The sequence below is a fragment of the Phasianus colchicus genome, chromosome 7 (assembly GCF_987193195.1).
Source record: "Phasianus colchicus chromosome 7, bPhaCol1.hap1.1, whole genome shotgun sequence".
Taxonomy (NCBI): domain Eukaryota; kingdom Metazoa; phylum Chordata; class Aves; order Galliformes; family Phasianidae; genus Phasianus; species Phasianus colchicus.
In genome coordinates, this window is record NC_143442.1 from 21381251 (window position 1) to 21405432 (window position 24182).

Consider the following 24182-nt stretch of genomic DNA (forward strand, 5'->3'; position numbering starts at 1 on the left):
TTCATACAAAACCATGAAACTAGCCTCCACGTCTGGAAACTGGCATTCCTTCTCATCCAGAGGACAAAGCAATCACTCTAATGGGCCACAGTGATGCAAGGCAGATTGGAGTGACACAACAGAGTTCAAAGGCACCAGCCTCCAACACCTGTGCCATGCACTCAAATGTGTTGTAAAGCATTCAACCTGAGCCTGGTGCCAGTGCCAGTTGCACAAGTATAGCACCTGCTCTGAATGTCTCTGCCAGGACATTTGACCAGGAGCCAATACTTTTTTCCAGAAGAGGCATTAACCCATGGGTTCATAGTCTAAATACCTCCCAGAAACAAAGAACAGATAGAGAAAAACTGTATGACTTTAAAACTAGATCTTCCAAGTGGACTGTCTATCATAAATCCTGTTTTCCTTACATAATGTAGAAAGTCTCTGCCGAACTGCTATGGTTCTGTGTGCATAACTCTGCTAGAAAGTGAGAGAATTTAGTCTTCATCTGTGTAAAGGTGACTGGAGATAATGGAGCAGGTTGTAATAAATTTCTTTAATTAATGCCTCTGAATCTCAGAAAGGGGAAGTCTGCTCTGTAATTAGATATGTGTTAAGCTTTTTCTACATCAGTCAAGCTCTCCACTGTAAAGAATCATATGTCATGGTAGTTTCAGAAAGAACATAGTTTAGTTTCGTAGAAATATACTTGCATTTAATGAATATCATTTATTACTGAGCCTGTGATGCTGCCTCAAACATACTCCCTAGCACATACTTTTCTCAAAGCATCAGAAACTAACCTAGTATTGTGGCTGTTCTAAAGCAGTTTATAGCACCAAAACAAATTGATTGTACTGTATTCTAACACCTGGAATGCATGGCTGTCCAATTTAGTCAGAAATTTATAATTCTTCCCCTCAAAGCCCATGCAGTTTTTTGAAGAGCTTGAATGATTAAACAGATTTGTTTGAGTTACATCTTGAATTGGTGAAAGGAGTAAATGTACTCAATGTACTTACTCAAGTAAATTAATGTACTGAAGATAAAAGGCTATCATGTTCTCAATAGGCTAGCTGAGCAATTGCTTCAGTACAGTCACAGAGCTTCCTTCACCTTGTTAGAAGATTTTTCTGATACTACTTCCTCACTACTCTCCTTAAGGCAGGCTTGCTCATTCCACAACTAACTTAAGACTGTAATTTTTTTAACTAGAGTCAGACACTTTTGAAATAGTTTACATCCAATTCTCTAAACTCAAAATATCTCTATAATAAGCCATGGACAGGGAAACCTGATCTTAACACAGTCCAACAGTCTGCTATTGCAGGTCCTTACATGTCTACTCTCGTAAGTTCCTTTCTGACAGTGGCAGTAGCAAAGTATAACTTATTTCCTGTAACATCCATTGTGCCACTCTTTACATTCTCCAATTAGATGACAAACATGAAACCTGTTCTCTCCACAATGATTTAGGCTTTTGGAGGGAATTTTTACACGATAGTAACAAGTCAGACATTCTTATCAAAAATCAAGTTCAAAAGGTGATTGCACTCTGCAAATAAAAAGGCCTAACTCTACCTCTTGGTAATAAATTGCATTTGTAAGTGCTAAGTATCATTTGCTATTAATAATTTAAATTACTGTGTATTTAACAACAACATAAGCTTGGCCAGGAAAGGAGGCAGCATGTCCCACCACCTCCTTAAGTGAACAAGTTCCTTCCTCTGCTAAGTATTCCGGCACAGAGGTACTTTATGTCAGATGAACTGTCCAGCCCATCTCTACTTTTTGCAAGGGAAGGAAGCTTCTAGCTAAAGGAAAGAGCAGCCTTAAATATGAGATACACAATGGTAGAGACCATAATGGCATCTGAAAGCATTTCCAGTAACACAGATTAATCTTTATTGCTTTCGGTATGATTATTAATTACATTAATCATGATGAACTTTAATATTATTATCTACTGATAATCTTGCACTGATACCAATGTGGATGCAATGTATAATACTCTTGGAAAAGCATACTTGGCTTCATGAAGAACAAATGGAATGCATTTTGTTGTTGTTGTTATTTCTGTTTAATTATTTTCCTGCAACCCGGGTAAATTCAATCATATATTGCCATGAAAAGAAATCCGTAACTTATGCTGTTCTGAGGCCAACATTTCCTTTTTTGGGGGGAGAAAAGGAAAGCTTCTCTTAAGCTTAGTCTTAAGGTTTGTTATATTGCTCTGGCAAATGGGTAGCATAGTCTGAGATTTATATATTTAAAACAGAAAAGAATTACAAATATTAATAATGTTAACTGCATAGAAGGAATTTGAATATAAAGTTTAATTTGTAATCCATTGTGAAATAACAAGTTATATTGGAAAACTGGAGAAGGTTAAGTCATTAACTGGCCAGCATCAATAAAAATTCTTAATACAGCTTTATACAAAAGAATTTCTATTTATCATCAGCAGAAAAGACTGAAAGCTACCCAAAACTAGAATGGCAAGAAAATCCATTGGGTAAAAAGCACTAGAGAAGAGCAATGGCATTGACAAAGACTTTCAAAAAGAGGAAAAAACAATTTTGTGATAAGGAACTCAGAAAACAAACAAGCAAACAAAAAATAGGCTACATTAGGTGCTTAGCCACTGTCTTTCTGTCTGAGTTTAGTACAGGCCAAATCTACATCAAAACCCCTTGACCACTCAATCAGCCAGCCAATATGAGGACCACTCATTCATCATAGCTATCAAATGTTCCTTCTGTAAAAGACCTTGAATGAACATCCACACTCTGTGTTTCTGCCCAGGCAGTGTGATGGAAGGGCTCAAGAAATAGTACAGCTGAGGGACTCTCTAGGACATGGGTGCCAAGTAATGCCCAATGGCAGCAATGGGAAGCAGAGTGGACAAAAATACTGCTGAGGCTGTGAAGCTTCAGACATCACCTCCACTCTGCGTGCACCTCTCCTTCAGGTCTCAGCATAGCAGGGATAGATAATATACTCACTGCTTCCCTCATAAGAATGGGTGAGCACATCTAGAGAAGTCAGCAGTCAGGATCCTCACACATAAGACACACATGACTTCACTTCTCTTTAAAGGCACAGACCATGCAGATGGCACAGACCCAAGAATCCTGAAAAAACCACACCTCAGCAATATCCAGGCCACAGAATTTGCTCTTCCACCAGTGTGCACTGCATAGTCAGGATTAGATTGAACACAACTCTTCCAGAAGACTGCAGCCCTGAAACAGATGCTATAAGTAGGGATGCAGGGAAAGATGTGCTGCAGCCTTGACTGCAGGGTCAGAATTTCAGCAGTGAAAGATTCAATCGTGGAAAAGTGTGCCAGATGCCTTAGCACACACCAAGAATTCTTAAGACGATATTAAAACAGATTGCTGTGCTGAGAAGATCTTTCTCAGACAGAACAGAAGCCCTCTGCTCCCTTTCATTCGTTCCCCCAGTTCTCACATGCATACACTGCTGATGCCCATGATGGCTGTGGACCCCTATCTACCAGTGACAGTCAATCTTGCACACCACAGATTGCAGATCTGCATTTCTTAGCATGTGTCTATTACACCTTCTAATCCCAAATTATTATTATTAATGGAAAAATTATTTTTAAGAGTGGCTTCTTTCTAATTCTGAAGAAATTTCTATCTTTTTTTCTGGTCTTGAAACAAGAAACTCCGATTTATCAAGAGATTTCTACCACTAACCCATACAAAGAGCTGTCACACAGCTCTTCCAATAATTTACAGTGCTATTTCCCTTCCGAAAAATTATTTTGCACTCTCATCCTTTTGTTTTCTTTCAAGTTTAGGGTGCTGTCATAAGAGTAACTCTTTCACTTTTCAGTCTCATTATATTTCAGCTGGAGCCCCAGGAAAGGGAATTTATCACATAACAAGTGGAAGGAGGAAAGGTGGCTTCCTAGTGGTAGGATTACACAGTATGACAACTCAGGTGATCACAGCTGGGAGCGCTGCCTCTAGCAAAGCTCTGTGCAGTGAGGAAGGAAAAGGACACAGGAACACTAGCTAGGAGATTTTGAGGTCACAGTCAACCACCGAAACACTAGTATAGTACCTGAACACACTGAAGATCCTGGGCAAGTCAGACATAAACATGACAGGAAAAGATACACCTGCATCTATTTCTGCTTTCTTTGTTTATTTCTAGGGAAACACAAGTAGAGTGAAACACTACTTGTTACTGGCAAAAAACCCTACCCCATAAAGGCAAAATGAACCTTGTCAATTAACAGCTTTTTAGACAAATGCCTTATTGCTACCACAGTTTCATGATCTGGAGATCACGCCTATTCATACATTCATAGCTGAAGCTATTCAAGGAGAAGATTCTTGCATAAAACACTGCACCAAAGCTAATTATAAGTTGAATGTAATTCATTGTCTTTAGCCTTCTAAGGGGTAAAAAACAGATTTAGTAAACATGAAAAATATATTGCAGAACTTTATCCAGATTTCTAAAAAACAGTGATGTTTTGGGCCACCTTTTGGCAGCATAGGCAAAACCTTCTGAAAATAAAATCATGACAATTAAGTAATCTGCATATTTCTGACCAACAATAGGAAAGAAATGCAATTCTGGTTGCTTCTCTAGGGTACAAGCATTTATAGGAGATCCTTAAAAGGAGTTGATCTGTCTCTTCTAACCAGTCTATTTTCCCCTTCCTTGGACAAAGCCTGAGTGGCTTGTGTCCTAACAAAGAATATAAATGTATCTGGCTGCATTTTGAACAAACGGATCCAAATTAAAATGTAACAGTAACACTGGGAAGGACAAGGTGCCAAAACTGGAAAATTCCATTAAGGACAATAGAGCTGATTCTGCATCTACTTAATAGCAAAGTCGATCAAGAGAATTGACGCTGAATTCAGAGAAGTTACACAAGGGAAGGAAAGAGAAAAGAGGAGAGGGAGCAGCAGATTTTAAAATTCCAAACCTTAAAGGTATCGAGAGCCAAGAAAGAATTTCTTACTGATTTCCTACTGAGTTCACATTTGAGAAGCAATTTTATTCCTTTCTATAAGACTTTTACATTGCTGAAGATTCTCAAAGACAAAACACTTGGTCTAGTGTGTTCCATCTGCAGTAGTGACAGAGTAGCCAATAAGAAACAGTTGCTGCAGTGAGATGCATCCACAAGAAAGGCAATAATAAGGAGAGGAAGAACACATTTTTGTTTTGCTTTGCTTTCTTTTTCATTCTCCTGCTCCTTTTCCAGTATTTCTTCTTTCATGATAAGGAGCAGAACTGTTCCAAAATGGAGGTCTCTCTGCTGAACAAAGTTAGGTCGGAGTTCACGTTAACTGAGCTATGGGAAGTCATTACACAGACAGTAAGACCCAGCTCTGGGACTTTTGCTCTCCTTCTCTAAACCTCCATCTCCTGACAATGCTACCCTCAGTTTCAACCTCTTCAGTGCTCTCTGCAAGCAAAGCTGTCTGTGGGTCATGGAAAGTTTATATACAGTGCTGGCCAAAGACTACTAGCAACCTAAAACTTTCTTTTGAGAGTTTCACACACACATTTGTAGAGCTCATCAGCTTCAAGAGCTGTCCCTTGGCTATACTGATCTCACAGTTCACAGTCCTGGCCTGCATTAGCACATCTAATGTATAAAATACTTCTTCCTGTCCCAAATCCTGCAGTTCAGCAGAGAGGCTATCAGTACTGTGACTGCATTTCTCTACCAGTGAATCATGAAGGGTACAGGAGGACATCTGTAATGGCACAGAGCAGAACTTCAGTCCTTTTCACTAGTGGTGCTGCTGTTTCTATACACCACTTTGCCTACCGCTCAGCACCCCATGTTTATTACTCGTCCTCCCCACTATGTTGCTCTGACTACACAAAGAGCTGACATTTCACAGTTACCAAAATAGTGACATTCTCATGAAGTATGCCTGTTATTTACAGAAATAGTTCTCTGAGTTCCTTTGTGTCTGATGCTAATACCACACTGTTTACAGTTCATGCTTTGACCTTGTTTTTCAGAATTCTAATATTTACACAGAATTAGAAGGTATAAATATGAGTTATCTCAATTTGCTCAATTAAAATTTTTATTCAAGTTCGCCTCAAAGTAATTCAGAATTGACCCCAGGTGTTTGTTTCAGATAGAACTGTCTCATCTGGGTCAGCTAACACCAACACTTCCAGTGGGAGCAAAGCAGAACACTCTGTTCACCCCAAAACAAGAACTAGACCACAAGCAACAGCTGACATGGCCACCCAGAAACAAAATGAGAACTGAGTCACAGACAAAACTTCATCTGCACACTTTCTGAATACAAAAAAAAAAAAGTCTGTTTTCATTTGGGTTCTGGTGGAGAGCTTTTTAAATGTATCAACAGTACTATGTTCTTTTCCAGTCATCCATGTGACAGTCTTACAAAAATGATATAACATTAAAGATTGCTCTCTTCACTCCAGAACAGTTACGTGTTCTTCCTTAGGAAAAAAAAAAAATATATATATATATATATATAAGAAAGGGGAGGGAGGGAGGAAGCCTGTGTTTGAAACTGAAGGAAAGAATGTGGCTTTCTCAGTTCTTCACTGTAAATTAATTTTAGTGTACCTAAATCAAAATGTCAGCACATACTTTGTTTTCAGTTACTGTTATATACTGTATATTACACAGCTGTGATTTTATGTTGCATTTCAAAAATACATTCCCACAAAGCATATCTTTAAATAGCAGAAAATATCACCTGAAGACACAGGCAGCACTCATAGTCCAGTAACTTTTCAAACCATTCTTGTATACAAACTGCTGTACTGGTGCAGTAATTCCCCTGGACTTTGTCTGCAGCAGTAAGTGGTAATAGACATTTCAGAAAAAGATACAAGAAACCCTGAAAAGTTTCCAAGATAGAATAAAGGGAGTTTCTTCCTTCCTATCAGATGGGTATGTCCAAGAATATGAAAATAACCTTTTTCTAATATGTCCTAGCCATACAAACATTACTTTTAAAAACAGCTCTGTTGCTGTCGTTTTTTTAGAAAGGTCTTGAAGAACTCAATCTCTTGTGGCTATCAATTTCCATATGTCAACCACATATTATCATAAACAGGACCATAAACACATGCACATAAGCTTTTGTGAAAGAAGAGAGAGGCATGAGATGCTGTGAGATTTCACGGGCACTGTATTTTAAAAACCTGCATATTTCAATCATTTCTTCCCTACTTACATGAGGCTTTTAAGCCTACAGAAATATCATATCATTAGAATAAGCAATCATATTAATTTTATATTTTACAATATAAAACAGAAAGACAGTGTATGTAGTTGTAAGTATATGCATATGGATGCTAGCTATTTAAATATGAAAATTAGTAGCTTGTACACTCAACATTTTTATTATTGACAGATCAGAGAATGTTAGTCCACGCGACTGAGAGACAGGTCACTAAATTTATGTTACCTCCACAGAACACAGCAGGTTTGGGTAATTATGGTATCACATCAGATACCACTCTTTTAAAAAGTACTATAATATATATTTTCATGGCAAGGCCAGCAATTTGCATTTAGAGAGCTTTAGAGAGTTAGGTATTACTGTGGTTTTCCTTTGAACAGCTCGCGTGCTGCTGGAAACCGTGGGTGCTTTACAACCTGATCTCAGCCTTGTGTGGAACTATCAGGCACTGCAGGGCACAGGGAGGTTCCATCAGCTCCTGCAGAATCATTCACAGAACAAAGGCAGATGCAATGCGGGTAGCACTACAGGAACTAATGCAGTGCCTACGCTAAACCTCCATACAGGAAAGGACATAGTATCATAATGTATTTAACTGCTTGAATGACTTTATTTTTAAAAAATACATGTAAATAATCCCCTGCTAAATGAAAAAATGTGCCTTACCAATTGAGACAAATTCTGAAACCAGTGCTGCCTGCAGATCAGCGCTACATCTGAAAGCTGAAAAAGGCTCTCCACCCTAAATTCACTCTCCTGAAAAGAATTTTTGGTAACATCTCAGTACAAAACAGGTAGCTTTTAAGTTCTGTGGCAAGTTTTGAAGATTCCTGCTTTTACTTATGCCAAAGGTAACAGTTCTGGAAGACAAAACTTGTGACAGAGATATATTTAATATCATGTTTATATTATGCAGCAGCTAGACGAAGTTTATTAGAACTATCTCCAATGCTCCAAAAGAATGCCACTGCATTATGTAGCTACCTTAATGTTCATCCTGTTATACTGCCAGTTGCTATGGCAATATCCTCCTAGGTATTTGTAAGGTCACAAAAAGAAGAGCTAACCCTCTTACTCCCAGAATAACTAATGCAGCTCTGTTACTGGCTTGATGTAAATAGTCTCAGGTGACAGCAAACTGTACATATAGTCAATTACAACTGCTCAAAGGAAATGATTTGTTGTAAGAGCCACTGTTCAACCTCGGTGACATCAATGTTTCTATGGCAACAGTTGCCTCTTGCACTGCTTAGAATTGAGTATTGATCAGACGAGGGCCGGCACTATTTCAGAGACTTGCTACTTTTCTGTGTGGCAATTTACAATAGGAACTCATAACATCACTGTATATTTCAAGCCCCAAGGAACCAATTTAGAAGACAGTTACAGTAGAATATTAGCAGAGGTCAATAATGGAAGTCTGATTATAGTCCTAGGACAATTATTCAATGCTTTTGTTGTCTGCCCTTTCAGCATTCCACCAGCTATTAAAATTTTCAAGTAATAATATTCATCCCTGAAGAAAGTGCTGAATTCATTCATCTTCTATTTCAAAGTTTATTTTTCATTGTTATGTTATCTATCAATAAAATTATTCAGCTATATTAGCCAAGCTCTGACCTCTCAGAAGTAAATAACTATTGATCAAGAAGTGGGGCTCTGATGGCATATCAGAGAGTTTCCATTAATGGTCTCATTGGTCCAGCAGATAAGGTGATTCCTATAGGAGAGAGTAGACAGCAGAGAAGGAACAAACAGAACGGGGCAATTCCTTGCGATGAGCAATAAGGAGTGCAGCAGCTGAGGCACAGCTGCATGATGGACTCCTCACCCACTTCTGTCAGCAGTGAAACAGAGCTCTCTGTAAAGGGTGGATGTTCTGGAATGGCATCAAGAGCCGCTATAAAGCTTTTTCACACAAACCCTGTACCAGGGCCCTCTTATTTTAAGAAAGATCTAGAAGAATTTACACTACCTTCCTTGCTGAAAGCAGATGAGGCACGAGTTTTGTTTGTTAATTGGCAAAAATGTTGAGATTGAGAACTCATGAGAAATAATAGTAAAGAGAACGCCAAGAGAATTCTGTTACTTTGAAACTGTTTCTGTATTTTTGCAAGGGTTGCAAACTGAATAGACTAATTATAACTGTAAAGCCATCACATACAGTAGACCACAAATAATTTCCTTTTATCCTTGATAAGGGGAAATAAAAGAATAATTAAGAATTTTCTTTATTTGACTTATCTAATTGTATATTAGATAAATCAGTTATTATTTATTGGATAAATTATTTATTTGCAGAACGACCAGTGTTAACATGATGCATTTTGAAAAAACTTGAGGTACTTCAAACTATTTGCAAAATGAGATCTTTATCAGAAGCAGTTTGTCTCCTGATCTTTCATCTAATTTAGTAGATCAAACCAGAGATTCTCCATGTAAATTGTACCTCAGATGCACATACATTTTCATTCAAATCAATAGGAGTCAGACATATCAAAGGAGGAAATTATACCATTATTGAGTCTTCTATTCCTGAGTAGATTTATATAACTCCTACTCAGAGATAATGCAGTTAATTACATTCATCTCCTAGTACATCACTGGGAAAACAGGATCCAGCCATCTGGAATGATCAGTAAAATAGACAAATTCACCAAGAGCTGAGAAAATTCTTTTTCTCATTTCCAAAAAAAAAGGGTGAAACTTCCAAACTCAGTACGACTTAAATGAAAAAAACTAGGGGATGTGAAGAGAAAATCTAGGTTGATAGTAAGATGATCAGTTTTTCTCTAGTCTCATTTGATACCTTTGTCTCTCCAGAAGAGGCCAAAAAGATCAGGCTGGGATGTCATCAGGATACTCATGGCAGTTTCCCCATCTTTTTTTCATTAGATCCAGGCTATGTTGCTTCCTGTCTGTTTCGATGTCTAGCCAAGACTGGGGCCTGGATGACACTGGTTGGCTGACATACAGTCCAGAAAAGGAAAATACTGGACTGGAAAAAGCAAGCTGAAAGAAGGCAGAACACATATAGCTACCTTGTCAGCAGAAGACCTGTTTTAGTATTCTAAAAGCTTTTAGGGAATCTTCTATTTTTGTGTATCAAAGAGAAGAAAAAAAGAAGTCACAACTGCCTTTCTAGTCTTGACTTGTTCTAGGATAATGGGAACTTTCTGATGCAGCTGAAGTCATTCAAGTTCCTAGTTGGTGGAAAGCAATTCTATGAGTTGTATGAAAGTGTCTAAGAACATTTAAAAAAAACAGTTAATAAAATGCAGAAATTACTTGCTCATCATCATACTGCAGAAAGCATAGTGTAATGACTGTTCTGCTGTTTTCTAAAGCAGTACAAACCAAAACTTTGGGCTTGATTTTTAAAAATGGTAGCTATCCTATAGTTTGGGATCTTTTTTTTTTTTTTTTATGATGGACTATGGCAGCTAAAACCTTCTTCAGTGATCAAATACATTGATCATTGCATGATGGAAACAAAATGCGTTAAGTAGAAGCAGAATGCTTCTTGGTTAATGCCAGTGTATCCAGGCTGTTTAGGTCACTGTTCCACTGAAGTACAGTGCTTTTGGCATCTTGAGTTGGACGTGAAGCAATCAAGGAAGAAACTGACTTCTGTGAATGCAGGGACAGAGTTTTAAAGCAGTTCTCTGTGCATATGATTGATAAGTACATGGTTTCTGTTCCTGACTACGTGTCTTGATTTAGAGAGCTCTCTTGTAATCTAAGACATAGTATTCCTGATTGGGATGAGCTATGGTGAAACAACAGGAGACCACGAGGTCACCTGTCTATCATTTTTCACCACAGTCTGCAGGTAAACATGTAACACTTCATACTTTTTATCTTTCTGTATTTCACTGTACAATCAGCAGTACTTTCACTTCAACAAAACTAATTGATAAAAATTGTAAAATGTGAAAAAATAGTAAATCTTTCATGTTGCAGAAATACAATTCACAAGACTTTAAGTAAGCCAGTCATCCAACTGAAAGATACAAGCTGTCAGAAATGCTTGAGACAGATTCCTTTTCAATGTTTTTGAATTTCACTGTGAGATGACATTACAAAGTACCCACTGACACCAGCACCAGAAGCTACCCTGGGTGCACAAAGTGATATCACTTAAATATAAAATGTACTGTAGTTTTATATTCTTGACATTCAGCCTTGTTCACCAACTAGAAACAAATGGTTATGCACTGAAAATGAATTCTGAATTCATACTAGAAAGAAGGAAACCTTAAAAATTCCACCTTCCTGGGCAACCTGAGCCAGTGCCTCACCACCTTTATTGTAAGAGCTTCTTTCTTACATCCAACCTAAATGGATTATCACAACAGACTCTGCTAAAAACTCTGTGCACTTCTTATAGCCCCCCCTTAGATATTGAAAGGACACTTTCAGGTTTCTCTGAAGCCTTCTCTTCTCCAGGCTAAACAGCCCCAAATGACTCACCTGAGGCCTTAGATGCCTAGTTGTCCATGTTGGACTCCCACAATTGTATGTTGACTTTGTGCTGAAAGTTTAAAAGTGGCAAATTCCCTTGCAATTAAATTCTTATTACATATAAGGGAATAAAAAAACTGATGTACTAGACACTTAAATGTGCTTCAAAATGCCAGTGCATCAAAAATATAAATTAAAAAGCACGTTTTGCTATTGCACCTCAGGAAAAGAGAAGAATTATGTGGAAGCCTACCCAAGTAAGCAGTCCAGGATAAGTTCTCTTATCCAAGTTCTCTTGACAAAAGTGATGTAAAACTTCTCCTTTGGAATAATATTAGAGAATTGGTTTAATGGAAAAAAGAACTCAGTTTCTCCTTCTTTAATTACAAAAAGTAATAAATTAAAGGTGGAAAATCATAGGGATATTCCATGTGTTTAATTTCAAACATACTATTTTGTAACATTTTTTACAGCAAGCCCCACAAAAGTAAATACTACATCTAAGATCAAGCAAGTTCTATAATATAAGGAGTCCATAAAGGTTTGGCAATATGAAGACTTTGAGAAAATACTAAATCAGAAAAGGAAGTCAGAAAAACCTCCCCATTAAGTAGTTTGTTGCTTTTTTTTTTGTCCTTAACACTGAATTGGGCAATTGATTAAGTACTGTTTTTTTCTAGCACTTCCAGACAACTTGTTTATTTTAAATGGGGCATTCATTAAAATTAAAATTAAAAACCTAACAGGTTTTAATATGCTAAAAACCCCCACATTCCTATATTCTTCACTTTGGCATCGCTAACTTAGGTTAACAGCCAACCCACATATTTCAAGGTCAGAAGTGACTACTGTGATCATCTAGTCTGAAATGCTGTAAAATACAGACCATAGGATTTCACCCAGCAATTTCAGTGTCTAGCCAAGTAATTTGTGGCTGAACTGGAGCATATCTTTCAAAAAGTTAGCCAGAAAGATCTGAAGCATTTGTGGAACTTCATTTGCCTCAGTACATTTGTTTAGCTCACTTGAATAGATGTAATTGTTTAGGCTTATAGTGTTCAGGGTCAGAACTTCAGGCAAACAGATTTCAGCTGCCAAAACCCCAGATTTTTCCATTATTAGTGAGGGAATGCATTGTTTTGATTCACAGAGCTCTGGGTTATACTTACAACATATAAGTTGTTGATTGGATCTGGAATACTTAGAGCTTTTAAGAATCTATTCCAGAAATGGTAAAAATCCTTTGGCTGACCTCACAGGCAAAGACACACTCACAGATCATTATTTCCATAGATTTTGGAAAGAGTAAACACTTTCCAGCCCCTAAAAAGATAATCCTGAAAGTGAAAAGAAAAAAAAAAAAAAGAGGGGAAATTAAAAAGAAAAGAATACTTGACACATGTTTTATCTTTAGATATACACATAGAGCTTCCACACAAATGAAGGGAAATCTCATCTACCTGTTTAAATCATCATCCAACCCATTTGCACAGACTGAAACTGACTTCATTTTATTCTGATTACCAAACAGTCTTCTTACACTCATACTGAAGAGGCATGATCAGGCTACAAAATATGCTATATTAATAACAAATACAATTTATAATTTGTGTACAGTCCCAACTAGGTTTTTGGTGTAGGCTCAGTTCTGAGAGCAATGGAGCTTCATTTCAGTAAGTCAGGCCCTTGTTTGTGTAGAAGGGTTTTTACAAAAAAACATGGCATCTTTTCCTCTCAGGCAAAACAAAGCCAACTTTTTTATGGAAAGAGTAGAAGCAAAGGAAATATCAGTAGAATAAGTAAGTATCACAGTAAGTTGAAACACACAAATAGGTTCTATTTCCAAATCTGTTACCAGTGTGGAAATTCTCTTCCTTTTCTCCATGTCCATTTCTAAAGTTTGTTCTGGAAATCTAATTAAAGTAGGAAGCTTTCCAGAGCAAAGTCTGTACTTGCTGTGATTATGTTTGTCTGACATACTGTTAAGTGCTAGTGAAAGTATTTTAATGTTTGTTGTTGCATGTTATGGAAGCAAGACAAGAACAGAAGTGAAAGGAAAGGTGATAAAACCTTTTGAACTAAGATAATTTGAAATACCTGAGGAAATGGAAAACTAAAATGTTAAGAGTAATAGAAAAGAGGGAAGGAGGGAAAGGGGAAAAATGGGATGCCATTGAAGTAGATGAGACAAATGCTGAGCAGAGATTAAAAATAAAAACAATAAAAATCAGCTTGAAGTCAAATGCCAGAACTGTATTTCCTGGCAGTGGTCATTTGCAGTGTGTTGCATCATTGTGCCACAGGAATCAGATGGATATTAATTAAGTTAATCTTTGAAGATAATACTTGTCTTGCCAGTATGGAGCCTGCCTTCGCCTTTATTACTGAAGGAAGATGTTTTTATTTGCCTAGTGCAATGCATTACATACATAAATTCCACCCACTCAGCAAGTCAAATTAATGCTAACCCACAAAATACATTAGGTATGGGCTTAAATCAGTCACTTTTTAAGATATAATGCAACCTAGATCCTATCCAGCTTTGCAATATATTCACCATTCAAAACACCTTGCAAACACTTTTCAACATTTGTTTGTTGAGGTGTCTCTCCTTTGCTAGCAATGTAGAGACATAAAAAATACAGGATCTAATTTGTGTTGCCCCATGATCACTGCCAATGAAAGTGAGAGCTACCAAAACAATTCACTGCCATGGGAAAATGCACCCAGCTGAAACTCATTACTTACTCACGTAACAGTAAAACCTAGCACTTTTTATCACAAGCAGTTTGCATGGGGATATGTGACCATCTTATTTGACCTGAAATCTCTTCAAGTGATAGCTAAAAGAGAATACTGATAAATTGGGTGTGAATCTTTAATAGTGTTTGGTAAAATTAAGGTCTACTTAATGGAGATGTGCAAATTTTCTCCACTTATCAAATTGTCATATTTTACATAATATTAAGCATTTGTGTGCATAATCAGTTATGAATTATAATGTGTATAATGTATCATTATTAAAAAAATAAATAAAATCAAAGTTAACAAAGCAATTCCTGCAGTTGCAGGGCTACACTTAATAAAATAAATCGAGATGTGAAGGAGGTGGGAAAGACAAAAAGAAAAAAAAAAAAAGTAGAGAAAATTCAGAATACAGACATTTCCCTAGAGGGAATGGAGGATGCAGATACAATTGTACAGCATGTGCCACTCTTTTGTCAATATTTACCCAGCAAGCGGAATGGTAATGTGCAGTCATTATTAAACTCAACCTTCTAAAAGAATAGTTTCTGGCTCTTGATAGGGTTGCTCTGTGTAAATTATGCCAGGGATTATGTTTGGATTGTGCCACTGGCATAGTTATTTCAGATCTATGTCTTGTTTCCAGATGGTTCATCTGTTTGTTCCCTTAATATATTCAAGATTCATTGTATTTGCCAGAAATTTACACTTTTTTAATGTTGGTTAGCTAGATAAATCTGATCTTAGACAAAAGAGAAAGAACTAACATCTGTAGTTTTTCACGCTAATGCTAACTTAAAAATTTCCCTGAACAGTGAAAGCACAATAAAGTTTTTGAAAGGTTAGCCAAACATTAGAGATTTTCTTGTTCATCAAATATAATACAAAGTAAAACAGATCTGCTCAGCTTTATCAAATGATTTCCTTTAGAGTAGGAAGCCACGATGTACATGAAGCTAGTCATAGGCCATCTTATTCTTGCCAAGTTTCAGACTCCGCTTCCTAGTCCAGAAACAAACCGTATCCACACAACGCAGTAGATTCATATAGTGCTCCCTTTAAAACATTTTGTGGCATTTATTACTACTTTTCCTCAAAAACAGGCACTGGAAATAGGTTATCATAAGTAAGTCTCAAGTCCAAACTGTTTTTTCAAGCTTTCCTAGTGGAACTCCACAATGTGTCTTTATTTTCCCTTTCAGTTTTCCACACTGCTCTTGTGAGAATGTTTACAGTAAACAGAAAAGTATCCACTGTTTTTACAATTTCTTTACATTACTGTTATATAATTCTGGATTCAGGAGATTTTAAAGGCATGTACCATTGTACTGGCTACCGTTTACACACAGCTTGTATTCCCAAAGTTCATGGCTACTTAGGCAATGGGAGCAAATAGTTGCCATAATCAATTTACAGGTAAGAAACTCAGCATAGGAGGGTGACTTGCACCAGTCAAAAAGACTGGGAGACACTCAGATGGAGCTGAAGTCTTCTGAGTTATAGCCCACTGCAGCTTAATATTTTCCAGAATAGATTATACAAGCAAAGGAATGGGGAGAAGTGTGAAATGTTAATTGCTTTCTCTGATACATTGGAATATAATCAGGAAAAATGTTTTAAAGGATCAGACCTCTTGTCTTGAAGACTGTCACACATCACACTAAAGTGGATTGTCACTGTTTTAAAATTTCCTGATGAATTCAGAAAAGCACTACGTCATGGGTTCTTGTATAACATAAATTTTCCAAGTGTTATAAATGGAATTTCTGCAACTTAGTGGAGTTTTAACCCTGTAACTGATGTTTGACCCTGTTAGAACTGCATTACAATATTGGCATGCTTAAAAAAACTGTCACTTTATTGACATTAAATTTTATAAACACAAAATTTGGTTTTGGAGTAGTAATTAAATGTATCTGAATTCAGCACACATACTAAAAGTGAGTTGATTAAAGCAAAGGATTCAGAAATTCTTGGACAGAAAGCCCCAAAACTTTAAACTACTGTGGCAAATGTACTGATTTTTTAACCTTGCAATATTTGTATTTTTAGTATTTGCTCTATAGCAAAAAAATATATATATCTAAACGCACAGATATAGTAAATACAGAAGCAGCTGCAGAATCTAGAGATCTCAGAATTTCAGAAAAACACCAAGTATAACGAGCTGTCAACACCACATGAAAATGCGGGATGTGAACACATTGAAAAATATTAAATAAAAAAAGATTAAAAACATCTTGTTGCAGTTGATTATTGGTATAAAGTTTTGGATCTATTGGACAGGAAGATGAATTCTTTTATAATGTTATTACTTGGTACAAAAGAAAAATTGATACAAGACATAAGAAAGAATCATCTTTCCACTTGACAAAGCCTGTTGAGCTAGCCTGTAGTTGACTAGTGTATCATAATTTTTCCCTTCTGAAGCAGAGACCAGCATATAAGAACAGAGGCTTCGTTTACCAATGATACTCTGCATTCCTAGACATCTGCAGATACTAAACGATCTTTGACCAGGCTCACAGAAGCCTTCACAGATATCTGTGAACATTCATTTTCCAAGCAATTCTCTTTGTGCTGAAGCTTGTTGAAAACACAGTAAGCAAATTTAAAAAATCAATATATATTCTACATCAATAACATCCACCACGGATATTTGAATCTAAAGGTTCTTTAGTTCCTAAGAGTCAAAACAGATCTTTATTCCATAAAACCCTGCAATATTTTGAAGTTTTTTATTGAAAATTTTTTGCCTCATAATGTGCTGAAAAATATATTTAGTGGGAAGCCATAGTTTAATAAATATTGTTTCTAAAAGACATCAGATTTTCCTAATGGATTCTTATGGGGGAAAAATAACCCAGCTCTAACAACATTACAAAATACTTTTTTAATAGGAAGCATATTTTTCCAAAAATAAGTTATTGACAGAAAATGTTCTGTCCAGCTCTTCCCAAAACACATTCCTACACACATGGTTACTTAGAGAAACATGGCATTAGCTCTTCACAGAGAATCTGCATAACAACCTCTGCTTGCCTCTTTGCTGTCATGGTAAACTGTACAATATTCTGTCTTTCAATGTGGCACGCTATCATCCCAAATTTTGCAACTGGCCATTTAGCTACCACCCTTGTTAGTAGGTAATAGTCTGGGTCACAGCATTGCAGTGCAAATGATGTTCAGAAGAAAGGGGAAAAATATGTAACATTCTCATTCCAAATATGCATAGCAAGTGCTTTCAACTTCCTTACATTTCTGCTGTGGTCAGTGTTCAGCTGTCACTTGAATTGTTAACAGTGCTTATAAAAATAAGCATTAATTTTTGTAATGTCTCTGCTTATGGTGTGCAAGATGTACTCAAAACTGGTACAAATAAAAAAGAAAAAAAGACCTGCTTACCTTGGGCTGTACGTGTATGTCCCAGTACCTCAGGGTTTAACAATGATGAAATCCTGAAAAGTTAAAAAACAAAAATTTAAAGAATGTCTCAGAGCTAAGTCTCATCTTCCCAACCCAAGGTGAATTTTGTTTGTTTTGATGTCATACAACAAAGTACATATACTACAAAGCAGACACATAAATTTTCATATATAGACAAGTCTAGTAACCCAAGAATATTGGAGTATTTGCTGTGATATTGTATGCTGGGCAGAAATTGCTTACGCAGAAGTAACCTGCAGCTGCAATGCATTTTGTATCATCTGCTCACATACTGCACTGGTCAGTGGAGATGCAGCCTCCTTTCCATCCATCTAACTTATTTCCTACTACAGGAAGCAAAGCATCATTCTTCACTTTAAGATGTCTTGGGTAGTTATTTAAGTGAAGCAGCACTATAACTTTCAAAATTCACGTTCAGAGAATTTCCTTTGAACAGAAGAACCAATATCCATTGAATGCTAAGCTTTATGTCTCACAAACAAATCCTGCTGTACTACAGAAATTCAAGAAACAAGTCTGCATGGGATAGCTATCCAGAAAATGCTGAGCCATAACCTCTGATTGTCCAGCCCTGCTCATTTTGTTAGCAGTGTGTAATGGCATTTATCCCCATGTTGTAGCATTCTCACATTTATTTCATCATTATCTAGTGCTACATGGTGATGATGAAGCAGCAGAACCAAAACTCAGTGTTCTGGCCCACCTATCAGAAAAAGGATTATTCTGCAGCACAAGTCACATGTTAAGAAAGATCATTTCAGAAAAAAGGTCCTCCTTTACTGCTGTGTTTTCCTCTTCAGTTCCAGTGTAGCCATTGTTTATCAAAACAGTGGCTCCATATTTTAGCAATCTCCATGAAATATATATTACTTTATGGGACATATGGTAGTTATTGACTTCTACTACTCAGCTCCCTAGTAGCTTTGACTTCCAATCAGCAGCTCTGATAACATATTTCCTCCTCTGTGCCCTATTACCCTCACACATCTCACATCTATCTCATAACATTATTCTCCCTGGAGGAATGCCTCTCAGCAAACTATTCTGCTAGATATGCTTTCTCTCATAACTTCTCTAAACTTGTTACTAACTAGTTAGTTCATACCTAATCACCCAACCTCCTTTTTAAAAGCAATTGCTACTCCTCAGCAACATTCCATCACTCCATATCTCAGCAGTAACTCCAAGGGGGAAAATACAGGCTTTTCTTATTGCTGGTAGCAAAGTTTGAATGTACATGTGTGCTTGGAAAGTCTGATCAGCTATTGGAGCAATCAAAGTGCATGGAAGATTGCTCAACTATTATCCAAGAGTTTATACTCAAGTTGCTAAATGATTATAGTAAAAGTTACAAAAGCTACTAGTAAGATTCCTTTATTAAACACTGGCTGGAAAATACGTGGTGCTCTTCTGGCTAGAAGTCACTGGTTTTAGAAGTATATTTTGATTGTTATGAAAGATTATTGAGGATGTGAGAGTTGTTGGGTTTTATGCTTATACCTAGAGCAGGACTTTTAAGGGAAGTTTTAGAACAGTGTAATCCTGAACTCTTTCCAGGTGAAGTGTTAAGGAGTCCATGACTGAAGAACAATTGGAAATCCATGCAAAATTCAAATTCTACTATAAATCCAGAAGCAGAAACAGCTTGCTTCAGTTGATCAAGAACCCGTAGTTAAGTAACATATAAAGCCAGCTAGCTTTTTCTGCAGTTCTCCTACTTTTCCAAGTTACTAAATTTCAACACTTCTGTTGGAAACACCTTAGAAAATAACTGCTAGCTTCTTGGAACCTCTAACTCTCAAGTTATAAAAGTGGTAGCAAATGTTGGACAGGGCTGTTAAAACTTCTATCATACTCCTATAAAACCCGTAGGTTTAATTGGCAGAGCCACGTCTTTGATCTTTTAACATGGAGTGGTTCTGGAACTTCATAATCCGGACAGAAGTAACAAAGTCAAAAGCCACAGTCCAGCTGCTGGGAGCGAACAGCTACACAACAGAAGATGTGCTGTTTGTCAGTACATTGGTACTAGAAATACTGTATTAAGCAAGGAGGCCATACACTCTGACTTCAGTTAACTAAAATGCTTCAGTCACCCACACCGAAAAGAAAAAGATGTGCATTTGCAGAATACTTGTGAGATCTCTGCAAACATCGACTTTATTTTCCTGAGACTCATTATCAGGCCTATTCCAACAATAAGAAATATCTTCAGTCAGGAAGAAAAATATCTTCAGTGTTTTAAAACTGCTTTAAAACTGTTTGTACATGCATATTGTTGATGAGAGGTATGATTAAGGGTTGAACGTAAAGTTACACTCACAATTATTTTTATCAAGGTTTTTTTTTTTTTTTTTTCAGTGAATGGCAGGTTAAATCAAGCGTTTAGTAAAATAATTCAAGTCACAGACAAATCTGTGGGCTCCAAACAATGAAAATGAAGCTCTCCCATTTCCCCATCCCGGGCCTCAACTCCAGGAATCTTTGATCTGTACTCGTCTTTTTTTTCTTTCAAAGCTTAAAGAAAAGGACAAGAACATTTCTTTTCTGCTACAGAAGCATGTTCACTCTTTTCCAAACAGTATGTTTGAAATTCCTCAGTTAGCATTCTTTCACTAGATCATGAGCCATTAACATCATTCACCTATGTGATGAAAATGATATTGCCACTTGCAGTTTGAATAAGGAAACAAAATTGATCGCCAAGGTTCGCTGCTTCGGGGCTGTCCCGGTCACAACCGCAGCGACCGATGGAGAAGTACAGGAGGGTTTCTGTCGGTTCCCTCATCCAGGGAGCCCCGAGATAACGCTCTCAAGAGAGCGGCTGACGTGCCGCGGGCGTTGCCTGGGCAACGGCTCTGCATCCCTACCTAGAAAATGCCTCCGGGAGGGCAACGGCGCGTCGCTGCCCAGCAGGGACGGAGCGGAGGAGTCAGGGTGCGTGAATCGCGTGGGCTGTTCAAACGTGCAGAAACCGTAAGCCCGTAAGCCCATTCGCGGGACTGCGCAGCGAGGAGGCTCGTTATCACTGTGAAGAGAGTGATAAGTGCTGGGGCACCTGTTAACGGGCTGGTAACGGGGCAGGGAGGTGGCAGCACTACCGGCAGCAGGGCAGGGCTGACCAGTCACACCCCATTCAGGCTACCCGAGTAGTGCTGGTGAGTCTGCTGGTTTGCCCACCCGGCGGAAGGCTACTGCCAGGAAAAATGTGGAGACCCAGAGGTCCCACGTTCACATAAAAGCAAAGCTGCGGCCAAGAAAAATGTGGAGACCCAGCATCTTCCCGAAGGAAGATGCTACTGTGCAGGTCTCTGGCTGTAGTGAATACCAGAGCCTGGCCTTTGCAGTGCTAGGTGAGGGTGACAGCACTTGTGTAAGATGCAACCAGTTAAATGACTTACTCAGCCTTGTGGTTGACCTGAAGGAGGAGGTGGAGAGGCTGAGGAGCATAAAGGAATGTGAGAAGGAGATTGATTGGTGCCAAACCCTATCGGCCCTGAGATCTTGGCAGCCAGCTGAGGCTCCACATGGAGCACGTCAACCCCTGCTGCCTTGCAAACAGGTGACAGAAGGGAACCAGAAGGCTGAGAGTGTTCCCCCATGTCCTCTCCTCCCCCTAGCAACAATTGTGAAGAATTTGGGGGTATGGGGCAATGGCAAAAGGCCCTTGCTCAGAGATGCAGGCGCACCCTCCCAGAGATTCCCCTGCCTCCCCAGCTGCCCCTGTGGAAGAAGTACAGTGCTCTGCAGGGACATGTGGACAATGCTGGTGATGGTGGTTCTCTCCACCATCTCTTTAGACTTTGGTGGTGTTACCAAAGTCTAAACCAGACCTCAGCATTAAAACCTCATCGGCAAAGAAAAAACTATGGGTCACTGTCATTGGTGACTCTCTGCTGAAGGGAGCAGAAGGGCCAATATGTAGACCAGACCCTCTATAGAGGGAGGTCTGTTGTCTTCTGGGAGCCCAGGTTAGAGATGTAAGGAAGAAACTTCCTTCCCTAGTATTCGACCTTCAGATTACTATTCCCTATTGTTGTTTCAGGTAGGCAGTGATGAAATAGGAAGAACTTCCCTAAAAACTATGAAAAAGGACTTGGGGCAACAGGTAAAGGGTTTGGGTGCACAAGTTGTGTTCTCCTTTATCCCTCCAGGTATAGGGAATGACGAGAACTAAATATGATGGGCCAACAGATTAATACCTGACTCTGAGCCTGGTGTGCCTGGCAGGGGTTTGGGTTTTTTAACCTCTGCTCTGTTTGCATGAGACCAGGCCTGCTGGCAACCAATAGGAGTAGCTTCTCCCACCAGTGGAAAGGGGTCTTAAGATGGGAGTTGGGAAGGTTCATTGATAGAGCTTTAAACTAGGTATGAAGGGGGGTAGGGGTGTAACTGGGGCCACTAGAATGGAGGCTGTATGTAACGTCTCAGTGCTTGTAGGAGAGGGATGTGCTAGTAAGATCCCACAGCCTTGTGTCTTAGTGAAGGAGGAAGACGACTCACCCTTTTGTAGGAAGCGTGGGTTGGTGGCTATGGAAACACTTGAGTATGGTCATGAGGATATTAGGACTACTGCCATTCAAAAGGAAGCTCAGCTCATGTGCTTTTACATTAATGCATGCAGCACGGATAATAAACTGGAGGAGCTGGAGGCCACTGTGAGGTCGGAAAACTATGATACAGTTGCCATCAATGAAATATGGTGGAATGACTTGCACAGCTGGAGTGCTGTGATGGATGGCTACTGACTTTTCAAAAGAGATAGGCAAGGCAGGAAAGGCGGTAGTGTAGCCCTCAATGTTAAGAAAGAATATGAATGTATGGAAATGAATGATGGTGATGATAGGGTTGCAGCTTATGGGTCAAAATAAAAGCGAAGGCCAACACGACTGATATTATCGTGGGAGTTTGCTACAGGCCACCCAACCAGGATGAAGAGATGGACAAGATACTTTATAGACACTTGGGTGAGCTCTCAAGGTCTCTCCCCCTTGTTCTTGTGGGGGACTTCAACTTCCCAGACATCTGCTGGACTTATAATACAGCAGGTAGAGAATACTTCCAGAGGTTCCTAGAGTGTGCGGTAGATAACTTGGGAGCCCAGGAAGGCTTGAAAAACTTTAAGGAAGCAATTTTAAAGGTGCAGGAACTGGCCATCCCCAAGTCACGGAAGACAAGCCAATGGGCAAGGAGGCTGGACTGGCTGAACAGAGATCATTGGCTGGAACTCAAGACTGTGGTTGGACTCAATGATCTTTAATGTCTTTTCCAACCTGAGCAATTCTATGTGGGAGTCCACATACTGTTTTAAGTATCTATCAGCTCACAGTGCCATGTCACAGCAAGCAGGCTGGACAACACTCAAAAAAATGGTTGTTTAACAGGCAGAAATACAGTAAAAGTGTTTATGGGACAGTGCGTTCTTATAGGCAAAGTAAATGTCATTGAGTAGTCTGTTCATAATTTTAAGACTTCATGTCGGATTCTTTTGCACTGTTCAAAAATCAATTTTGTATGGAATTTATGTGAGTGCTCCATTATTAATGAAGCAGCAGTAGGCAACCATGGCTGCGCTCTCAGAACAGCAGAACCTGACAAGTAAGTGGATGCTGCCGCACAAAATCCACTGCTTCAGAGCGCTCGGCTCTACGTTCTTTATACTGTGACTGCCTGGGACCATGATTTTATTCCACTTGTAATCAAAAGAATGTCAAAGGCTGGGGAATAGGTGAGTTATTGGTGTATCTCCTGAGGCCTTCACCTGGCTCAAGGTAATTTCACCTGCATGGGCATTGAGTTCATCCAAAAGTTTGTACAATTAAATTCAAATTGAATTTTTTTGTACAAGTCAATCAGAAATATGTTAGAGAATATTTTTTTTAAAAAAAGAATTATTTTCTACTGTTTATATCATGCAAAGCCTGCCACTTTCTAACTGAACAAATTGCTTTTGTACCTAATGCACTCTGGCTGCTGCATCTTTCTGTAAGATTTACATACATGTCATGGCTTTGATTTCATGAGTAACAAACAGAATTGTGATTTCTTCATCCTAATAATGTAATGTAATCCACATTTTGAATTACGAATTTGATTTCGAATTTGAATTACAATTCCCAGTATGCATCAGGTCTTCGATGTCTTCTGATGTGCTGAGATTACCATAGATCTTACTCTAATGTAGGACACACTGAAGTATGTGTTTGACCTTCAGTACTCTTAAGTACTTATATAAAACTGGAATGAGGCTTTCTATGCAAATATACAGGTGAAATGCACAGGTAGACACGAAACATTAAAGAC

The 24182-nt window shown here is 38.4% G+C and overlaps 1 long non-coding RNA gene across 4 annotated transcripts in view; it reads right to left on the bottom strand.

Annotated features, from left to right (window-relative positions):
• Window positions 1-24182, bottom strand: part of LOC116232825 (uncharacterized) — a 405094-nt gene that overhangs the window by 240478 nt on the left and 140434 nt on the right. For 2 of the 4 annotated variants that reach the window (XR_016468302.1, XR_016468304.1), the window contains one exon: window positions 17838-17890. This is a non-coding gene — a long non-coding RNA (uncharacterized LOC116232825). Of the gene's footprint in view, window positions 1-12856; window positions 13025-17837; window positions 17891-20523; window positions 20741-24182 lie in introns of those variants that run through there. The other 2 variants (XR_016468305.1, XR_016468303.1) reach the window with 2 other exon arrangements.